Source organism: Lagopus muta, chromosome 1 (genome assembly GCF_023343835.1).
Source record: "Lagopus muta isolate bLagMut1 chromosome 1, bLagMut1 primary, whole genome shotgun sequence".
Lineage (NCBI taxonomy): Eukaryota > Metazoa > Chordata > Aves > Galliformes > Phasianidae > Lagopus > Lagopus muta.
This window is the reverse complement of record NC_064433.1, coordinates 43,106,287-43,128,188: the sequence shown is the minus strand read 5'-3', so window position 1 is coordinate 43,128,188 and position 21,902 is coordinate 43,106,287. Positions and strand designations below refer to the sequence as shown.

At 36.9% G+C, this 21,902-nt stretch overlaps 1 protein-coding gene and 1 long non-coding RNA gene across 2 annotated transcripts in view; one reads left to right on the top strand and one right to left on the bottom strand.

Annotated features, from left to right (window-relative positions):
* The window catches only part of TMTC3 (transmembrane O-mannosyltransferase targeting cadherins 3), a 1,052,995-nt gene that overhangs the window by 112,603 nt on the left and 918,490 nt on the right, over positions 1–21,902 (bottom strand). The window lies entirely within an intron of this gene.
* On the top strand, positions 1,941–20,606 carry LOC125688475 (uncharacterized). The gene is made up of 3 exons (XR_007374738.1): positions 1,941–1,991; positions 19,925–20,111; positions 20,362–20,606. It is a non-coding gene; the product is annotated as an uncharacterized LOC125688475 (long non-coding RNA).

Here is a 21,902-nt window from a genome sequence, read left to right as displayed (position 1 = left end):
GTGCTTTTAAATGAAAGGAAGGTCTAGAATAGGGATAAAATTGTATCTTGGTAAAATCTAACAAAGATTAGAGTTTTGGTTAGAAGCAATTTGTCACAAAAATAGACATATTGCAGAAGTTGCATTTTTTTAATAAATAAAATTTATTTATTTAATTGACCTCTGTGCTGTTCAAAGTAGATGCCACAGCATTAGGTTTATAAGGATATGGCAGTTTAGTGGAATTCCATTCTGGGATGCCATAAAAAGAGCAGAAAGAAATTGAAGTTGTGCTATTTGCTCTGGAATTTCAACAAGAACAAAAACCCTTCTCCTATACAACTGTCTTTATTGAGCTTTGTCATTGTTATTTAAAAAAAAAAAAAAAAAAAAAAAAGATAATACAGAAGTAGTACAAAGTGTGATTCTACTCAAGTTGTTTTATCCAGAGACCTTGCAGAGAAATCAGCCCAACCTCCAGGGGTCTCTCTATCTCTCCAAAAGATAAATCTATTCTACACTCATTGCAATTGCAGCTGGCACAGACAAAGTCAGAATCTGCTCATGAAGCTGTTTGTAGTGGGACTGTACTGGCCAAGAACTCACCAAAATACAGAGTGTCTGCTGGAGCAGAAGGTCATGAGGTCTTCTGAGTGCCAATATCCATCTCCCACACTAACCCTAGCCACCTTCCATCTCTAGCCAGCACGCTACAGAATCAACAGCATAGGTTTTCTGTCATTTCTGTTCAGTGCATGCTTGAAGAATAACATAGTGCCTTACACAGCATTGCTATCCTTCCCATTTCTTTTCTGAAAGCACTCTAGTGTTCATTCCATGCTGCCTAAGAACTGGGTAGCTAATCTCAGCTCTCATCCCACATACTTCAATAGAGAAAGGCTGATAATTCAAGAAAGCAGTTTGTCTGCCCTAAGAACAATGACCAGTTACGATGTCAATGTGTCTCAGTGCTCGCTATTGAATTCACTTCTGCAAACAAGTGAGACTGTACCAAGGAACAATCTCAAGCCATATCAGCTTATTTCATCTGCAATATCTCTTATTTTATTTATACAGGCTATCTGGTTTTATGGAAGCACAGACTCAGGATGATTGACATGATGATCTGACAGTAATGGTTTGGCAAAAAGTTTCTTTTGTAAAGAGTTGATGGGATGTACAGAGGTGACTGCAATGCAACTTTGGGACCATGGAATAAGCCTTAGTTATTTCTCAGGAGTCCCCCCTAGGAGGATCCATCAATAAAGACTTGAATTCACACAAGAAAAGAGAAAAACAAACACCATTTCAGAGTCAAGCAGCATGAATGTAACCTGAGGAACATCAAGGCTGAGATTCATCTCACGTGGCCTGAGGTGTCAACGCAGTAGACGCTGGAGTAGGTAGGTGTGTGCTTAGAACAGCACAGGGTTACTTTCTCTCTATTTTTTGGAGATGTTGGCTGAATCACTATTGACCATAATGGCAGTTTATATCTGTGAAATCTATCCTTTTTACAGTTTTAGATAATTTGTAATTATGGAAACTATTTATAGCCTATTTTTCCCTCTAACAAAATGTAACAAAATGAAAACTGCCAGATTTCAAATGTACTAGTAAATTCCTCTACATTTGTATGCTTAAATCATTTAACTTAATCCACATGCTAAATGCTCCGATGTCCTATTAGCTTGTTGATTTTATTTTGTTTTTCCTCAAAACTGGTTAATGCACAAAATAACAAAAATTACAAAATAACAAATTAATTATAAAATTCTGCAAGTAACCTGTATGGGAACTACTGAGTCACGGCCTGAACCTCTGATTGATCACCTGAAGCAAGCCATGAGTCAGCCAGAGGAGCACAGGTGAAGGCAATTCTCCTGTGCTGCCGAAAGGGGTGGAGTCTGGCTCCACCCCTCCTAGACCTATTTAAGAGCTGGCTACCAGTGGGGAAGGATCTCATCTGGAGATCCCTCCTTCTGGTGTTTTGTAGTGAGCCCAGCATAAGGGTAAGTCTTCCATTTGCTCTCTCTTGTTATCGTAGTCCACTTTGCTTAACTCTCTTGTTTATTTTGTGATTGTAACATCTTGATATCCACTGATTATACTTAAGCTTTGAGCATCCTCCTAGAAATACAATCTCATCAATAACTACTAACATGTGCATTATCATAAGACTGAAATCAGAGTGATGTTTCATGTGGTGTGATATATTTATGTATGTGTGCTGCTCTGACTTTTTTTCTTTTAAAATCAAGACTTTCATATTGTGGAAGTACAGTTGTATTGGCAGAAATGTAGTTATTTTTAGTGTTTTGGGAAAATTGTTTGAAGACTGCAACAACTTTACTAATTCAGAAGAGTGAAGTCAATGCCAAATTTTCCTACGTTTCATCTCCCTAAGCCAGATGTGCACTATTTTAATGCATGAAAAAACAACTAATGTCTTTATGTCTTTACTTTTTTTTTCTTTTTTTCTTTCTTTTTTTTAAGAAAAGCAGCATACTTTTATATTATGATTTAACTATGGTGAAGATTTGCTAACTGACAGAAAGTTTAAACTTTCCTCACCTTTCTCACCTGTTGAAACTTCCTAAATGATATTTAAAAAAACTATTTACATGCATAAGAACTTCTTTTTGTTAAGAGTGACGAAGCAATGGAGAAGTTATAGAGCACTGAGTGGTTGTGGAGTCTCCTTCTCTGGAGATATTCAACACCTATCTGGATGCCAGCTGTGTGACCTATTGCAGGGTACCTGCTTTAGCAAGAGGGTTGGTCTCAATGGTCTCTTCAGGTCCCTTCCAACCCCTGCAATTCTGTGGTTGCTCTGTATTCAAAGTGAAGAAAAAACAATCCATCAAAAAAACATCCAAATTTCATTCTATGATAAACACATTTTAAAGTAAAATTTTTAGGAGAATACTCTATGCGACAATCAAATATTTTCATTTTGTAAATTCAACAAGATGTTTCCAGAGTTCTGAAAACCATAGTTCTAATACAGTAAAAGTTTGTTGTGGTTAACTCATTAGGCAACTCAGCACCAAACAGCCATTTGCTCACTTTCCCCTTACTGTGTGATGGGTATGAGAACAGAAAAGGTAAAACTAAGAACTTTTATGTTGAGTTAAAGACAGTTTAATAAGGAGAAAAAAGAAGGAAAAAAAAAAAGGCAAGAAAAACAACCAGTGCACAATGCAATTGCTTACAATCTGCTGACCAATGCTGGGTCAGCTTGCCAGTAATGGGGCCAGAGCTGTTCAATATATTCATGAACTACTTGGATGAGGAAATAGAATGCACTGTCAGCAAGTTTGCTGATGACAGAACTGGAAAGAGTGGCTGATGCACCAGATATCTGTGCTGACATCCAGTGACACCTAGACAGGCTGGAGACTTGGTCAGGGAGAAATTTAATGAAATATAAAAAGGTCAAGTGTAGAGTCTTGCATCTGGGCAAGAACAACCCCAGGTACCGGTATAGGCTGGGGATTGATCCTTTGGAGAGCAGTGTAGGGGAAAGGAACCTGGGGGTCCTGGTGGGCAACAGGATGACTGTGGGCCACAGTATTTCTTGTGGCCAAGAAAGCCAATAGCATTCTGGGCTGTATTAGAAGGGGCATGGTTTGTAGATCAAGGGAGATTCTCCTTCCCCTCTACTCTGACCTGGTGAGACCGCATCTGGAGTATTGTGTCCAGTTCTGGGCCTCTCAGTTGGAGAACAGGGAACTCCTTGAGAGAGTCTAGCACAGAGCCATAAAGGTGATTAAGGGAGTGGAGCATCTTTCTTATGAGGAAAGGCTGAGGAGGCAGGGTCTCTAACTTGGAGGAGAGAAGACTAAGTGCTGACCTCATTAATGTTTATAAATATGTAAGCATGAGTGTAAAGAGGATAGAACCAGGCTCCTCTCAGTGACATCCAATGAAAGGACAAGGTGTAATGGATGCAAGCTGGAACATAGGAAATTCCACATAAATATGAGAAAAAGCTTCTTCACAGTAAGGGTAACAGAACACTGGAAAAGGCTGCTCAGAGAGGCTGTGGGATCTCCCTCTCTGGAAACATTCAAAACCCTCCTGGATGTGTTCCTGGGAGACTGGAACTAGATGATAGGGGGATTGCAGGGGGATTGGACTAGATGATATTTCAAGGTCCCTTTGAATCCCTGACATTCTGTGATGTCTAGCCAGTTGTCAAGAAGTGGCAGCCACCAAACCCAGAAAACTTACCTCAGTTTTATTGCTCATCATGACATTATGTGGAATACCCCTTTAGCAAGTTTGGGTTAGGTGTCTTGATCTTGTCCATGTATGCTTTGTGGCAGTCAGTATTTTTTATGTATTTGTAGTCAGGGAGATCAATGTAAGAAGTTTAGACGCTTTAAATGTACTGTGCATTTTAACAATTAATGTAGAAAAGGCATTAAAATTTAAGGCAAAAGTTCTCCCTTGCATAAGTGTATCTCTCACATTGTACTCCTTTCTGACCTGTTATTTCTGGACATACAGACATCATGAAAGAATACAGCTGAGATCTGTCATGAAGCTATGACAGAGCTTTGCATGGAACCTGTTGCTTTACTCTCTTATTAAATACCTTGTAAACTCTCATTCTGTTATCTTTAAGTAGACACTGTTTCAAAAGTGTTCACTATAAAAATGAAATTAACTTATATAACTGCTGAATTGGCCTTCGCTGTGTTGAAAACAAAATATTCCATCTTCTCTTGGCAGAATTTATTATTATCTAGGCATTGCCCCAAAAGTGAATTTTGCTGGGACTGTTTTTTTTCGTTTTTGTTTTTAAATAAGTTAATTCAGTAGCTGTAGTAAGTGTAATTAGTTAAGATGAGCACAGGAAAAAAAAAAAAGCTCTACTATTTATTGTAATTTCTTCTTATTAGTAATATTATGTTAGAAAAATATGTGTAGGATTACAACTTCTTCCAAGGGAAGACAAAAGTAATGGAGAATCTGTAGGTCCAGAGTCAAAAGAACACAGCTCTACACAGCTCTAGAGAAGTTCACAGAAACTCAGACACCAATTCAAATGTTAATGAGTGCTCAATATTATAGGCAAAAAATATTATTACATCTCTGTTAGTTTTGAGTCACTTTTATGAATCCACATGAAGTTAGAAAATATCACTAATATCTCATTAAATATTAATCATTAAATATTACTTTTTTAAGTTTATAAATGTGAGGAAAATGAACTTTTGATGTGAGTAGATGGTAATATGACAAAGGGGAATGGTTTTGGTTTAAAGTAGAGGAAAGGAGATTTGGATTAGGGGGATTTGTGGATGTTTGTGTTGATGTTTTTTTTTTGTGTTTTTTTTTTTAAGAAATTTTGTTTGTTTTTTTTCTGTTTTTTTTTACAGTAAGACAAGCTAATAATAATTATTAACTTTATATAATAATAATTTCCAAGTTAGGCTAGAGGGAATAATAGGCAAAAGAGATTGAGAGAGATGAAAACCAAAAAGAAGCATGAAAGAATATTAACAGGTGAACTCTTAAGTGTGGGAAAGCAATTCCAAGTGCAATGGATTAAACACCACAGTCTTAAACAGCTTTAGTAGGGCAACAAAAATACTCACAAGGCACAATGGTACTTCAACCCACACCTGTTCAAAATTGCCAGTTTTATTACCAGTTTCAAGGACATGGATAACACAACTGGCCACTGTCTGAAATAAAAACAGAACATGCTCCAGTAGAGTATAATGTTCCTCTTCTAGCGTTTCCTTCAGTGAAATAAACCCTGCTTTTCTATGAAGACAAGGCTAACTTCAGAGTTGACTGATGGATGTTTTTTCCACGTATGAAATCCCAGCTATGAGATCTCTCTTTTTCCCCTGAATGTGGCATATTTCCAAACAGTTTTCCAAGCACATGTTTCCATTTGCTCCTGTGACATCCGCTGTCTGGCTGCAGATGTGGAGGATCAGCTCTGGTTAATGCCTCCCCCAGACTCTCTCAACAACAGGATTCCTCCTGGAAACAGCTCACAGAAAACCAGGGATTCGATGTGCACGTCCCAGATCTTCTTCCTTTTTTTTTTTTTTTTTGTGCTCTTTGGCTTAAGAAACATTTGCTGCAGCACAGATCTGCTACAGCAACAACAGAGGTTCCCAATACATGGGGAGAAATCTTGTGAGACAATATTCAGCTGCTCTGTACCCATAATGCCATATAATAAATATATTAGTGTATACTTGTGTATAATAGATTACCATGTGCTAATAGAGGGCAAACTGAACTCCAAGAATTGGAGAAGTCAAGCCAATATTTTCTCATAGTAATAATGAGAGTAACATACCATAGGCTTTGTTGCTATGCTTCATTATCCTCCCTGTCACATTGACCAAAAAGGTAAAATGTGGGCTTAATCTATCATTAGTGTGCTTCCTTCTAGTCCAGTTTGTCAGCAGTAACTCTCATGTGTGACAGGCAGAAGTCTTTAGCTTTTTAGTGATTTCTTAATTCTTCAAGCCTAAGGCCTTGTTTCCCCTCTTTTCTTCATCTATTGCATCTAGTTTCTTCTTCCCTCATTCCAAAGTCAAAGAACATTTAGCTTGCTATCAGGGAAAAAAGAAACACATGTAGAGTTCACTCATGGTAAGCTCTCCAATTTATTTACATTTGCTTTGCAATTTAAAGAAAAGAAATCAAACCTGTGCAAACCCACAGCTGTCAGCAGGCAGCAGCTGTCAGCAAACCAAATTCAACCACCCTTCAGTGAGTCACAACTTTCCGCTGAAGAAACTTGCTGCCTTTTTTTTCTTGATCTCTTTCCTTCCTGCCAAGAATTACACAAAATAAAATCCTTCACCCCAAACTGCAAACAATTAGTTTAACTTTTCAAGAGCTCATCTTCTTTGCTAATACAAATACAGACTTTATTTTCTCCTGCTCTTTCTGAAACTGACCTGCCCCCTGAGACTGTATGGCATTAGAAGTCACAAGTGGATCACTGCTAGTTCTGCTATCTGTCATATCACTTCTTGCTATAGTAAAAGCAGAGATATGTTTGGGTGAAACACTGCTGCACCCTGCAGTAATGTGAGCTGCTTGGGTCAAAAAAACCTTCTCACTGTATAAACGCATAACTTCCCCTGGAAGAGTTAATGTTGAAGTGATGATATAAACACCATGAGTTTTGATGCATCATTCTTTTCATAGAATACCAACCTGAACTTATTACTTAGGGATTTTACCTTCTTAATTTTCAACTTAACATTGAATGCCAGAGGTGCTTCTTTTGAAAGAAAAAAGTTTATTATTATTGCCTTATTTTTGACATGTCTATACCTTTTGGAATGTTTTATACGACACTTTTAACAAAATTTCCCAATATGAAATTGTGGATTGAAAAATCTTGTGTCAAAACATTCAAGAGCTAAAAATTCCCTTGCCCTTTAGAGTGATGTTAGCCAGAGTTCCTAAATCTTATACCTAATCCAAAGACTCTTCTTTGAGTCATGCCACAGGCAATATGCATGATGTTGTCTTCAACTGTTTGTGAATATATCACAGGTTACAATAGTGTGTTGGTATGTGCATATTTTCTCCAGTTTGATAGTTCCAATGAAATTTCTCTTACTAAAGGAGAGATGTGTATCCTGGGTTCTCTTAAATGTAAACGTGTGAGGCTTGTGATGATATACATGTATTAGAGGTTGAAAACTATGCTTATTTGTGTTTGGCATTTCTTTATCTGTAGAGAAATTTGCTCCTAAAATTAAGTCCATCTTCACAACACTTCAGTCATTTTTGTGGTCCTTATTTCTAGTATTTTTAGAACTTATGGGCACCCAAAAAAGTTTGTGTAGCTTCTTGGGCCTGCAGCCTCATGGATATGAGAGCAAATCTCTGTGGAAAGCCCTAACATATCGTTTTCTGGTTTTCTGTGAGAGAGCCCTCTCCTCTATCTTGCTCTTGTGCAACACAATATAAAAGGCAGAGAATGAGGGCTTGGACTGTGGGCTTATTGTTTTCCTGAGAATCGTTTTAAATGCTGATTTTTTTATTTTTTTTTTTCTGCATGTTATTCCTATTAAGAAGGAAATTTAAAAAGGGGAGGCATGTGACAAAATAGCAATTTCTGACCCAAAGAACTTTCCCAGTAAATGTTCAGACACTGAAATGTTGCTATCAGTGTTGCTATCACTAAAAGTATGCTATCAGGAGTATTATCTTAATTTTACACTTGAGCTATAATTTATTTCCATCTCAATTTCTTATTGTGACAGATGGCTTACAAAAATCACTTATTTGCATGTCCATGATATTGAAATTAACTTCCTTTTCTGATATTTTGTTAATAATAGTACATTCATTTAATGTTACAAAAAAAAAACCATGAATCTCAAGCTGTTCTTCCATTTTACTGCTTCACTGGAATACTATTATATCTTCCTTTCTACTCACAAAATTGGTATAAAGCATCATTCCTCAGCTGGGTTCTAGTAAACTGCTTAGGAGTATGTGACTGCAAAACAAATTTGGATCATGGTACAGGAACTAACATAAAAGAAACAAGAACAAATATTAAAAGTGTTTGACTCTTGAAAATAGCAATCCAAACAAGTGAGTAACTTGTAGACAAAACATCAAGGAACTATCATGAGAGTGTTTTACACAAAAGCAAACTGTGACTTCTCTTGCAATATGGCATTACATAATATCTTTAAGGATTTCTGAGAACAAAATCTAGTAAATATGGTTTAGTGGTTTTAGGTAGCCTTTATGTTTTCCTGGGAAATGGTGTTCTTTATGCTTTAACTCACTCACAGATGAAAGGTAGACCCCATAACATCATCACATTCAAGGAAGAATGTTCTATATAGATATTTTTCTCTCACCATAAGGTAGTACAGACAGTTTCCCAGCAGCCATACTCTAATAAACTGGAAAAAGGTCAAATCAGGCTCTCTGTCTGAGCTTGCTTTCCTGCTGCTGTTTTGACAGTGGCTTCATGTATTGATGTGCAGCTCTTGAGGAACTTTATGCTTTGCCCCACTTGCTCCTCAGTGACCATTTCAATGAGCGTGACATCTACACGTCTGCTTCTGATCTAAATCCAGTTTCTCTTCCTAACCTCCTATTTCTCTTTAACAACATCAGTTAAAAGAAAAAATGTTGCTGGTTGGTAGAAGAAAAAAATGCTTCTCTTTATTGTTTCCCTGTCCTTTTTCTCTTCAAAATAGAGTGGAGGGAAAAAAAAAATCATTTAATTCAAAACTTTCATAAACTAGCAACCTCTCTCTCTTTCACTCACCCCCTCCTTCTGGCAAAGCTATGAAATGAGAAACACAGTGCTGTGAAAATCAATTCAGGTTTTGCTGCTGACTTCAATAAAAGAAGGATTTAACTATTGACTTTATTCTGTTTTCTGCATTTCCTTGGAATGAAATAAAAGTTATCTTGATTAAGCTAATTCACATGTTGGGGTGAAGTATAGATCAAAACTAATTGTGTAGCCTATCGAAAAACTTCAGCCACTAAGAAATGTAATATACAGAACTTAACAGTCAGCAGAAAATACTTCAGCAGTTTTTACCCATCTGATTTTCCAATATATATTCATGTACGGTTTTTACCAGAACTGTTAGGAGTTAACTTTATAACTCTGGTGCTGCCAAGAGCATCCAGACAGGGTCTGAGAATTCAAATTTCTTACTGTCATTATTATAAAGCCTTATAATGCATACTTTCATTCCATGTTCTTGGTATCTTTCATTAAAAGTGTTTGGTTTTTTTTTTTTTTTTTTTTTGAATATTACATGTTCTGGTACTACGTGTGCTTAGTGGGTGTTATCAACTAGTGAAATTCACCAGTATAAAATGAGCAAATAAAGTACCTTGTTTTTTATTGAGCAAATATGATCTACATGGAAGGTTCAAAATGAAGATTTTAATTTTAATACAAAAGAAATGAAAAACCACCAGTGCTGGCTCAAACTCTATCACTACATCATCTTGTTGTACAGAGTGATATCTATTGCTTGCGTGAGAATGGTCACATAAACAGTGTCATCATGATTTATTTTACAACAGATATAAATGTGGAGTGGAAGTTGTAAGACTTTAAATCAGATATGTTTACTGTACTTTGGAATTAAGACATTCCTTAAAGTAACATTACATTGCCTATATGACTTTTTCACTGTAGAGTAAAAGAAAAGTCCTAGGCTTTCACTGCTGACACAACTGAAGTATAGATCTTTTAAACAATCTGTTACATACATGCTATTTTAATAAACTATAATAAGCCGAGGTTGCAAAAATGCATTACAATGTTATTCCCTAAATGTTTCTTTTGGCAACCCTTACTGATTTAATCTAATTCAGTAAACACCCATAGAAATGCATTGTTCTGATGACAGAAGAAAACACTTCTACTAGCTGGAGCTGCTGCAGCATAGCATTAACATTCTATATTGATTTATATAACATTTGTTGCAGTCTTTAATGAAATCTAAGATCTACAGGAAAATGAAGGGTTGCACACTATTTGTGTTAGTTGTCATGAAAGAAACTCAAAAGAAAATGGAAGTAAAGACACCTGCACACTTAGGCTGTTACTTGAAGCATTCAAATAAATCACACAGCTATTGAAAGCATGTGTTGCAGTCACTGGTGGGAACTCTTATATGACACAAACTTTTTGCAGAGATGGAATTTATTGCTCAAGTGAGCAAACCTGAACTCTGCAAGTGCTTGGCAGGCAGTGTTTTGCTGCCTATGAATTGGTGAATGGAGTTTTTTGGATGACTTTTACCAGAAAATTCCTCAGGCACACAATGGCTCCTCTAGGCAGTGATCCAAGCAAGTTGCCAAGTGGAGACCAGGCCTCCTGAAACTATAGAAGGAATTATGATAAGTAGATGTCATCAAATTGTCACCACAAATTCTGCATTTACATTGAGATCGTAGGTAGGGGTTTTTCCTGACTTACTCTGGCCAGAAGGTGGCTTAACTACCATCTCTGACTGATGGTGTGGAGGGAGCCAACAGCCAAGGGCCACTTCAATGAGAACACTGGCAGTGGCTGTTTATAGATAGTTTTCTTCCAGAACAATGAAAGTAAGCAGTAGACATAATCAAAGCAGCCCTTAATTAGAATTATGAGGATGGGAGTAAAGTTTTGGGGTTTTCTTGAAGATACCAGGTAGTAATTTCCAAACTAGGACATCACAGTATAATTTTTAGATGTGATTGCCAACTGAGAATCTGACAACGAGAATCACTGACAAATGTTTTTTTCTTAGGAATATCAAGAAAGACTCATAGTTTCAAAGTTAATGATAACATGGCTAAGAATCTTAATATTCTTTTATGTTTATCTATTTATTTACTTATTCATTCATTTATTTATTTTTAAACCAATATAGACTTTGAATCTCACTGTCTCCTTCTATCAAGTAGGCACAGCAGCTTGTCCCTTCCTTCTCCTATCCACACTTCTTGCTCTCTTCAATTTTGTTCTTTTCCAAGCCACGTTTTTTCATGACTCTTGTTTCATTTTGCCTATCTTCATAATCTTTGCTCTTATTCACCTTCATGCTCCCTGAGAACACATGCCTCAGAACAAAAGGAAAAATAAATTGAATAAATAAGCCAACCTAAGAAATGATTTAATTTACTGTTCCAATTAGAAAACTGACAGTTTTGAAATCTATCACCCTGAGACCCTCTATCACTCAGACATGTTGGGAATCAGGAAACACTTCTATTAGCATATAAAACTTTTGTTCTTCACTTTGTGTGGTTGGGAATGAAAATGTTAAACACAGCCGCATTTTAATGTATAAAGAAAACTGTCATTGATCCAGAAATTAATGTTGTTCATTCTGGGCATTAATCCAGAATAATTCAGTGGGGAAGGAGGGATAAACATAGGGAGCCTACATTTGGAAAGAGAATGAGGACATGTTTCTCTGGCAGTTGATTTAAAGCGTGGCAGCTATCTGAAACTGTTCAGGGAGATGGCATCACACAGTGAAGCTTAAGGCAGAGAGGTTGCACAGGATGCATTAGATATGGTAATTGGAAAAAATGTGAAAGCATGTGAAATATGTCTTTGCACACACTCCTGAAGCTTTGGAAGGCTGTGTACTTAGGTGGATGACCTTTCTCCTCTGTAGTTTTATGTGTATTAAATAACATGGAATAAGCTAATCCTTGTAGCCTTCAGTGAAGCTGCACTGTTACACAAAAGTTCTCCAGTGCCTCCCTCTGGTATATCTTGAGGCGAAGGAGATCCACTGTTTTTCCAAGTTTGTTGGAATTTCAGTAACATGATCGGTGTTTAATGAGTATAACAAATCCAAACCTGAGTTACACAGGGTTTGGGTACAATATTTTGAGCAGCTCAGCAGATGATTCATGGAAAGGTTAATGCATAAAATTGCAATACATAATTTCTTCTGCCGTCAAGCCTCTGAGCCATTGTGTAAATTATCTGCCAACAGATGGTGCTAATACAACCAGGAGACTCAAGGTCTTCTGGTGACACTGTATTTTCATGCGCTGAAGTGCAGTATTATTCAATATGCTAGGACTGCTATTGTCTGGCATCCCAACATGTTTCCACTCAGGCTGCGTCAACAAAGAGTAGCAGCTCTGGAAGAGCAGGGCAGGTTTCAGGCACACTGTTGGACATATAGCTAAATGAAGGAATAAGGCTATAGGAAAGGTGGAAGATCCTTGGTAAAACTCTAACCAGCGTCCACCATCTATGAAGAAGGGCTTTTTGGTGCCTTTCTGACCTGTCTTTCATTTATTCTCTTGCTTTCCTACAAGGCATATAAAGACCTGCAGTTCAGTTACCTGGTCCAAGAGTCATGACTTTTCTTAGTGCAGTTTCTGTTTCTGAGGAGTGTCTGTGCATTGATCTCTGTTGTCACTGCTGCACAGACTGTCCAGAAGGCATGACTCACTTTCTGATGAACTGGTTTGGTGTTTTTTTTTTTTGGTTGGTTGGTTGGTTGTTTCTGGAATTTTTTGTGCTTCTAAAGGCTCAACCTCTTTCCATTCTCCTAAGGGGCCAAGGATGTCTGTGCCACTTACCTCACTTAATCCTAGACACTGGTGAAGAAGTTGTAAAAAACATGCTTTTCTGCATGACAGAGCACTACTGTACACAGTATATTACACTTTAAACACACTAGATTTTATTATCCTGATGCACATTATAATATCTAGATACTTTTTCTGTAAATATTACTATATACAGTCAGTGCAGAAAGTCTGGAAGGACATGATCTTATGTAGCTTTGAGAAAGATATGAGTCATAGATATTTTATATCCCTATGAGTGCATGTACTTCTCTAACTCAGCTGTAACTAGGTTAACAATATTTTTCCCTTCCACAATCCTCTGTTGACTTAGTTGATACGACATTCCCTATTTCTTGTCTTAAATCATTGCATAATGCTGCAATGTGTTGTTAAAGGCTTTTTTTTATCCTGCTCTTCTGCAGTGAATGAGTGAAACAGCTCCTGCCGATAATTCAATTGAGTAAAATATTATATTTTATAAATAAATAAATATTTTGTGAGACTCTGAGATGTAAAGGAAGGATTTAAAAGCTTTGCATGTTTGTAGCACCAATTCACATGAAATTAATTTGTACATAAGCTGAAATAGAATAAACAAAAGTTGCAAGATGGAAGATTACATTTGGAGAAGACAGCAGAAGCTCTGAGTCATGAGGGCATGATTTATTAGCCCATGAAAAAGGAAGCTGGGAGAATCTGTAAGACATGTAAAGTCATTAGAGATAACTGCTGCAGATATTGAAGATGATGCGGAGACAAACTTGCTTTAGCAAAACAGGCCATCTAAACAGTCAGAGAACTGAGCTGTGAAATGAAGGAGCACATTTTTAAAGAAAGATAGAGCTGGAGCAAATACCATGGTTGATTGTAAAATACAGGTTAAATCCCTATGAGACTTGAAGTAACTCTGATGTCTTCATATGGTATCACTCGATTCATATCTTATGTTTTCTAGAGGTAAAGAGAGAGAAATAAAGGAGCTGAAGAGATGTGGAGAAAAAAACTGAATGTGAACCGAAGGAAGATGTGGGTCACTTTTCACAATCTGGCATCTAGCTTTCATTAGTACTTCATATATAAATTTTAACATAGTCAAATATTAGATCTTCTTGCTATAAAGTATTGTATGAGGCAAAAAACATTGCAGAATGCTGGAAATTTGACTTCATTAGCATAATGGTTTCAGTTAGAGAGACATTCTGCTTTTAAAGGTGGTATATCATGAATGTCATACTGAGGGCACATGCATTGACAAGGGTTAATAAGAATCTAGCACTTCTATAACCTTTGTTCCACTTCGACTGTAAAATTTATATCTACCTTAAGTTACTGAAGATTTTTCCAGATCTGATATATTTTATCTTTGATCCAATTAAAAGCTAATTGAGGTAAAGTTTGTCATTAATCATACAAATTTGCTAAAGGAGTGCATCTCTGTATATTAAAATTTGGTGAGATTTACACTTAACACACCTATTAATACTGACTGAATTATGAAAGTATTATGCGGGTTCTGTGAGGAACAACATTGAAATTAATTGTGCTATTGTTGTATTTTAATTTAATATGTAAATCAAATAACCAACAGCATAGCAATTTTATATTGCAGTATTGTTCTGGGAGTGATGTAAAATGACAGACAGCACTAAATGAAACAGTGTGGAAAACAGTGATCTGTGTCTGGTTGTAGTTAAATAAAGCTGGGAACATCTTGAACTTCCATACAGCCAGATGTAGAAAATGTACTTCAAAGTACATTACCACAGTAATACAGAACTGATGGCTAGCAAAATTAATGAATTCTGTTCCTGAAAAAAAATCTGAGGCCTCATAGTCTTGGAACCCATGAAAACAAGGCCTATCCGTAAAGTTCAACCTGATATTCTGTAAATAATCTGGAAGAAGTGATATGCCACCTACAGATGGGCAAATACTTCAAAAGCAGTTATTGCCCGCTTGGTTAGTATTTCAACTTATTCCACTTAGCAATTCCTAACGTCAGTAATTCTCTACTATTTAATACTTACTTATAAATAATACTTATTTAATATTTTATAAATATAAATTTTATTTAATTATTTTATAAATAATACTTATTTAATACTTACTCTAATACTTACTAGTATTCCTTTGCTCTTTTCAGTTATTATTGCTTGAAGGTGTTGGCCTTTTGTTGCACATTCTCCTTAATATTATATAACCTTAAATTTTATGCAGAACTGTTTTTTTCTGTTAGATCATGTGTGCAAGGTCTTTTTTTCATTGACTGTGTGGCATAACACAAGCCGTAAATGACTGCATATACAGATGCACATCACAACCAGTCTTCAAAGAGAGGTTGTTGACATCAGACTTTTAACTTGCACTCCATTTCATTCTGTTCACCTGCCCTTTTGAGAAGGAAAGCAAAAAAACAAAACACCCAGCCACACACGCAGTCAGTTCTACCTCAACAAAATGGAGGAGTAGATGCCTTGAAGAACTGCTAACAAGATATGAAGTCTTTTACCTCCGTGTCAATCATTTAAACATGTTTTGGGTTAATAGTCACAGAAATCTGTTCCCAACAGTCTGTTGCTCAAATAAAATGTCTGTTGGTCATTTCAGTATAACGTCAGTACACTGGATAGGTGCATCTCAGTAACAAGTATCAGAACTGTCGTATCTGCCAGGGAAGTCAGGAAACACTATTGAGAATTGAAATATTGACTCTAATAAACCATTCCCTTAGGATTACTGGGACATGCTGAGAGAAAAATGCAGGTGAATCTTTCCCTGCAGCCTTTCTTTAGTGTATATAATTCACACAGGACGTGTATATACATAATGTATGTTTGTGTGCCAAAGTAGGGAGGTCCATACAGCACAGCACTGGGTGAACTTTGTTCAGAGGTAAGCCTTGAACACTGACAGTCACCAGCACATAGAATTCCATTTGACTATTTATCTTGTCTGTATCAAGAAAAAAATCACCCCTTGACTCCACCTTGTCTGTACTTAAATAAATGAATCACAAATAGAATTACTGTCAAACAACTCAGCATTTCTGTGGTTCTGATGAAAGCTCTTTCCCCTTGGCCCCTCCTTGCAAACACTTAAGTAAATTAGCGCAGGATAGACAAAGCGATATATGGATCAAAGGATCGAGTTGTACTAAATGGCACAGGACTATTAATGCCCTCCTTGGAGACAGAAAACTAACTTCTGTTTCTGTTTTCCAAAGGCATGGTCCCACTGTAAAAGTTGCAAGTCAGAATCACTTAACTCTCCATCTGTTAGAGTATGCATCTATTCCTTTCCACTTATAAGGTTTATACCACCAGAAATTAAATTGCTTTAATCCACTTTTTCAAATCCAAAAATTTGAGAATTCCCTAATTATGATGCCAAGTTATATCTCCTTCATCATCCTACTTCCCCTTTATCTTCTGAGAAGCATCTAAATTCCCAAAATCTCCTGATCGTTTTTTTAAAGGAATAGTAAAGAAGCAAGCTTCTTTCTCTGTTTATGTTTTACTCCTCAGGGTTTTTGTGGTCTTAATGTTTCCCAAGTTAGTACACAATACAATCTTCTTCCAAATTGCTTCTTTGCAAAAAAACAGTTCAAAAGTAAGATTCTCTAAAATGGGCTTCTCTTATTGTAATTCATGGTATTGACCCCGAAAAGACTTGCAGTTCAAAAAATAATCAAACCAGTCAACCAAGACCACTGTGCTTGACTTTAGCCTGGCCCTCGAAGTTGAATCATCAATAGTTTTGTTTTGACCACTTCTGTTCAATACCTGACCGTTTCAATGAGTCACAGAATGGCCCAAGTTGGAAGGGATCTCAAGGATCATGAATTTCCAACCCCCCTGCCATAGGGCCACCAAAATCCACATTTAATACCAGACAGGCTGCCCAGGGCCCCATCCAACCTGGCCTTGAACACCTCCATGTATGGGGCATCCACAGCCTCTCTGGGCAGCCTGTTCCAGCACCTCACCATTCTCATAGTAAAGAACTTTCCCCTGACATCCAACCTAAATCTTTCCTCTTTCAACTTAAAATCACTTCCCCTTGTCCTGCTATTATCTTCCCTTGTAAAAAGTTGACTCCCCTCCTGTTCATAAGTTCCCTTTAGGTACTGAAAGACTGCAATGAGGTCACCCCACAGCCTTCTTTACTCCAGGCTGAATAAGCCCAGCTCCCTCAGCCTGTCTTCGTAGGGGAGGTGCTCCAGCCCTCTGATCATCTCTGTAACTCTCCTCTGGACCCTTTCCATTTCTACTGACACTCCATTAACAAAGGCCAACATTTCTTAAATGAAGGAAAAGAACTCTTCCTACTGCTATTGTAATGCTTAATTTTACCTTTTTTAGATGATTGTACACCCCAATTGCTTTTGTTGTCTGTAGTTCTGAAACTTTAGAAAACAACGTGGTTTTTTATAAAAATATGGATGTATTTATATGCTTCTGAAGGATGAGCCAATTCATTAGGTGCTCTGAGAAAGCCTTTCCAGCAGCAGCAGTGTAACAGGGATTGCCATCCTGTAAGAAATGTGATATGGCACTCAGGAAAATCTCATATGTGGGGCCTTCCATTATGGGAAGAACAGATTCCTCAAAAAAGTTCTGGTTTCACTTCCCAGACTACCCACAGCACTAGCAGAGGCCTCTCTGTTTGGGTTTCCTCACCTTTTTCTGAGCTCTCTTCAGGTAAGAACACTTGAGAGCTCAGGGAGCAAACACAAGAGAGAGACTTTCATGGTTCACTTCTGTGCAGCACAATTTGGCAACAAAACTTTTTTTCTTCAGGAAGGTGTCAGTTTTGGTGAGGAAGGAGCCTAAGGCAGGCTAAGAAATGGCTCCGAGACTGTGTTCTGCACAGTGCAAGCCTACTGTGCTGCAAGCATCTCATGAGCCTATGCAAATGTTTGTCTGTGCGGTGTAACTGCTCTGCTGATGCTGAAGGGGAATGCCCATGGAGGCAGACTTCTGCCCATTGCCTCCTGCCCTTTAAGACATCCAGGCTCTGTCTCTCAGATGCATGCAGCAGTGTGTATCCCGTGCACAGCCAGATACAGAACGAGTTAAGATGCCCTTTGTGATAGAAGTCAGACTACCTAAGGAAACAGTCTTCAACTGCAAGATAGCCCTTCAGCTGGGATTCATGAAGGATCAGATATTAATAAGATGATGGCTTAGGGATAAGTTTACATTCCTCTGTCAGCTCTGCTCTGGAAGAGATGTGGCAAGTTTCTGAAGGCAGCTGCTGCCTGTAGGTGTGCCAGAATAGCAAGTTCTCCCCCCAGGCCTAGTTGAACTGGTACTGACTAACATTTCCCCAGCCAGGAGAGCTACTTAATCTACTTAATATAAATACCTCGAGGCAGGGGCCTGATTGAGATTCAAGGACTGTTAGGTCCTACCAGTTAGAGGAACAGTTTGTCTCTCGTTAGCAGAAGGCAAGGTCAAAAGTAGCTTTGAATGCACTGCAATCCAGAGGCTATTTTAACCTTTCTGTGTTTGCTCTTTTTAATCTTGTGGTTCTTGTTGCTTTATGAGAAATGAGTCTAGGCAAAGAGAGGACTTGGCAGTTGCTCACAATCACATCAGTAGCATTTTTTAAAGGAATAGTAAAGAAGCAAGCTTCTTTCTCTGTTTATGTTTTACTCCTCAGGGTTTTTGTGGTCTTAATGTTTCCCAAGTTAGTACACAATACAACCTTCTTCCAAATTGCTTCTTTGCAAAAAACAGTTCAAAAGTAAGATTCTCTAAAATGGGCTTCTCTTATTGTAATTCATGGTATTGACCCCGAAAAGACTTGCAGTTCAAAAAATAATCAAACCAGTCAACCAAGACCACTGTGGTTGATTTTAGCCTGGCCCTTGAAGTTGAATCATTGCCATCCTAATTCAGTCAGGCCAACATTCCTGCTTTCTTGCTCCCCTTATTCTTTGCTATTCTTTTTTTTTTTTTTTTTTTTTTTAACACTGTCAATTAGCTTCTGTCTTTATGTTTGTCTTCTGATTGTGTGGCTTAAGAGATTTTTCTTCAAAATAACACAAAATGGTTGTTGATCTCATTTTTTGTATGACTTATTTCTTGTTACATATATGACACTTGACAGCACTCACTTGTGAGATACAAGAGAGCAGTGAAAAGTTTTGAATGATTTAAAACAAGTCAAAGTCAGACACACAAAACTCAGGTGTTCTTTGTTCCTTGAGACATTCAGGTATTGAACTGGAAGAGAAACAACACAGTCTGCAGCTCCATACAGCTCTTCCTGTTCTTGTCATATCAGAACACTTTGCTTTGTTCATGAGTTCTCAGTTTCCTTTGTTGGTTATGGTTTTGGCAGAAAAATTAGATTTGTTCTTTTGAACTTATATTTTTTTCATAGTACCAAGTCTATTATATAGGAAAAGTACTGTATTTCAGTGCATTCCAGACACTACAATGTAAAGTTTACCTGGGATTCCTGTTCAGATGCATTAACATTCCAGTTCAAATGCATTAACATTCCTAGAGCCTGATGTGACTTCACTCGTTCTGATTTTGCACTTATATAACTCTGCTGACTGCTAAGGAGTTCTCCTTAATTTGCACTGAATTGTTTTCACTGAATGTTTGCAACTACATATACAAATGCTTGGTTATTTACTGTACTTGTACTAATTCTCTTTGTTTTGAGTAGGAGAGGGATGTTACCATTTATCTTATGTTGTCATTGCATATATCACACTACATAAGGCTTTTTAAAAATAATTTTTCTTACATTTTAATTTTTTAATCTTTTCTCTTAATCATCCTTCTAAATCACTATTACTCTATTTATCTGAAAAAATTGTTCTTCACTTTTGATATGTGTCCCTTTGTAGATCTCGGAAATCTTTCCTCATGCAAGGAGCAGAAACATTCACTAGCCTGTTACAGTCAATGTGAAAGCCAGAAGCAGAATGGAGACAACCTGGTTCTCTCCTCTGAGACAGAAGAACACATTTCTCTGCACTTTTCACTGTCCTTACCTTGGCTGCTTTGGATTCTCTAAACTTTGGATTTGAAAAGGTAATTTTCTAGCTACTAATGACTAAATGTAATGATTGCTCTGTGAAGAAATGTGTGTACTCTTTGCTTTCCTTCATTTATGTATTCTCAAGGGGAAGAAAATAACTTGTACTTTAGGTTTTTAAAGCAAATGAAAGGTCATTAATGGCTTTCTGCTTTTTACTACTGATGATTATTGAGTGAGTGTGAAATTAACTTACAAACAGATCCCTAGACTGGTCAGCTCTGACTAACTTCCATTTTTCTACAGGATAGTAGTTCTCAGAAAGGAAGAAGTACAGAAGTGAATTTATTAGCATTCTTCAGACTTCTGTTGAATGGGAATGTAACAGAGAAAGAAAAAAAGAATATATAAAGTAGCAATATCATCAGGAATATTTTTATATACTGAATATATATAAAGTTTCTGCTAATAAAATGTTGACAACAGAATACTGAAAGGATATAACAACAAGAAATCTGAGACAAAATTTTAGATAACACTTGGGAGTAATTTCATCACAAACAGGCAAGTCATCCCAAAATATATTTTATCATGTTTTTTCATAGTAGGTTATTAAAATATAACTTTATCTTCATGTAAATGCTATTTTAAGATAAGAATAGTTAGTAATTATGTTCTTATTAAAGCACTATATTGTCTTGTCTGCTGCTAGCACTATTCAGGAATACTATTTTCCCCCATGCTACTCGGTGATTTGACTAAAGTATATTCAACTGTTTTCCATTATTTTACAAAAACATGAATGATGATTAATAGGTGAATTATGAAGCATCTTGCTCTAGCATGAGGAAAAACTATTCTTTGTAAGTCTGAATGAACTGATTGGACTTCCAGTGAACTTAATTCTCAACTGGTAAACAGTGATTGTCCAGGACAGCAACAATTCAATTCAATAGTTTTTGGTAATGTGGTGATTGCATGACAGCTGTGAAAACCTGGAAATCTGTTAGCTACTAGGTTAGCTTGAGGCCTGCCTCTCTGATTATTGTCATACAGACTCCTTGCATTCTTTGTTTTACCAAAATGGCCTAAATAATTTTTTGTCTCACTGGCTTAAATTTTTCTTTTAAGAAATACATGCCATGTGGTGTATTTCCATTTTCCCAATTTTCTTACAGGAAAGGAAAGCAAAGGGAAGTGAAGGGAAAGGAAGGGAAGGGAACTCCCTTCTGGAGAAAGAAGTTGCTCTTTCCCACATAGCTTCATCTGCTTGCTCCTAGAAATGAAGACTCAGCATAATTCTCAGCCTGCCACCACTCCTAGTCCCACAGTCAGCTTTAAGTAATCAAAATAACAGGATTAAATATTCCCCATTTGTGAATAGTTAGAGCCAGACTTGAAGATGGTGAAACTAATTCTAGTTCTGCTGGCATCATTAGAATTAGGTGAATTTGTATCATTTATTGACAATAATGCTTTTTGGTGCAATCCAAACACTAATCACTTGCAGAAGTATATAGTCTCCATCAGAAATGGCAGATGTGAACTAGAAGAGCTCCTTTTGATTTTAAAAACCATGAAATAAATTAAAAGCTCTGTGCTATAATCTCCAAGAGTCAAATTGCTGTTCTTTTCATTATTGTTATTGTCATAGTTATTGCTGTCACTTGAGATAGTATTATTCACTAATTTGTTGCAAAAGTGTGAACAGATATTAGAAAAATAATTATTTCCCTTTTCTTGTCATTATTTCTAAGACTAACTTATTTCAGACAGTTGAATCCCCAAAACACCTGTTTTCTTTTGAGAGTATATCAAATACAGTAAACTATGATTAGTGAATGCTT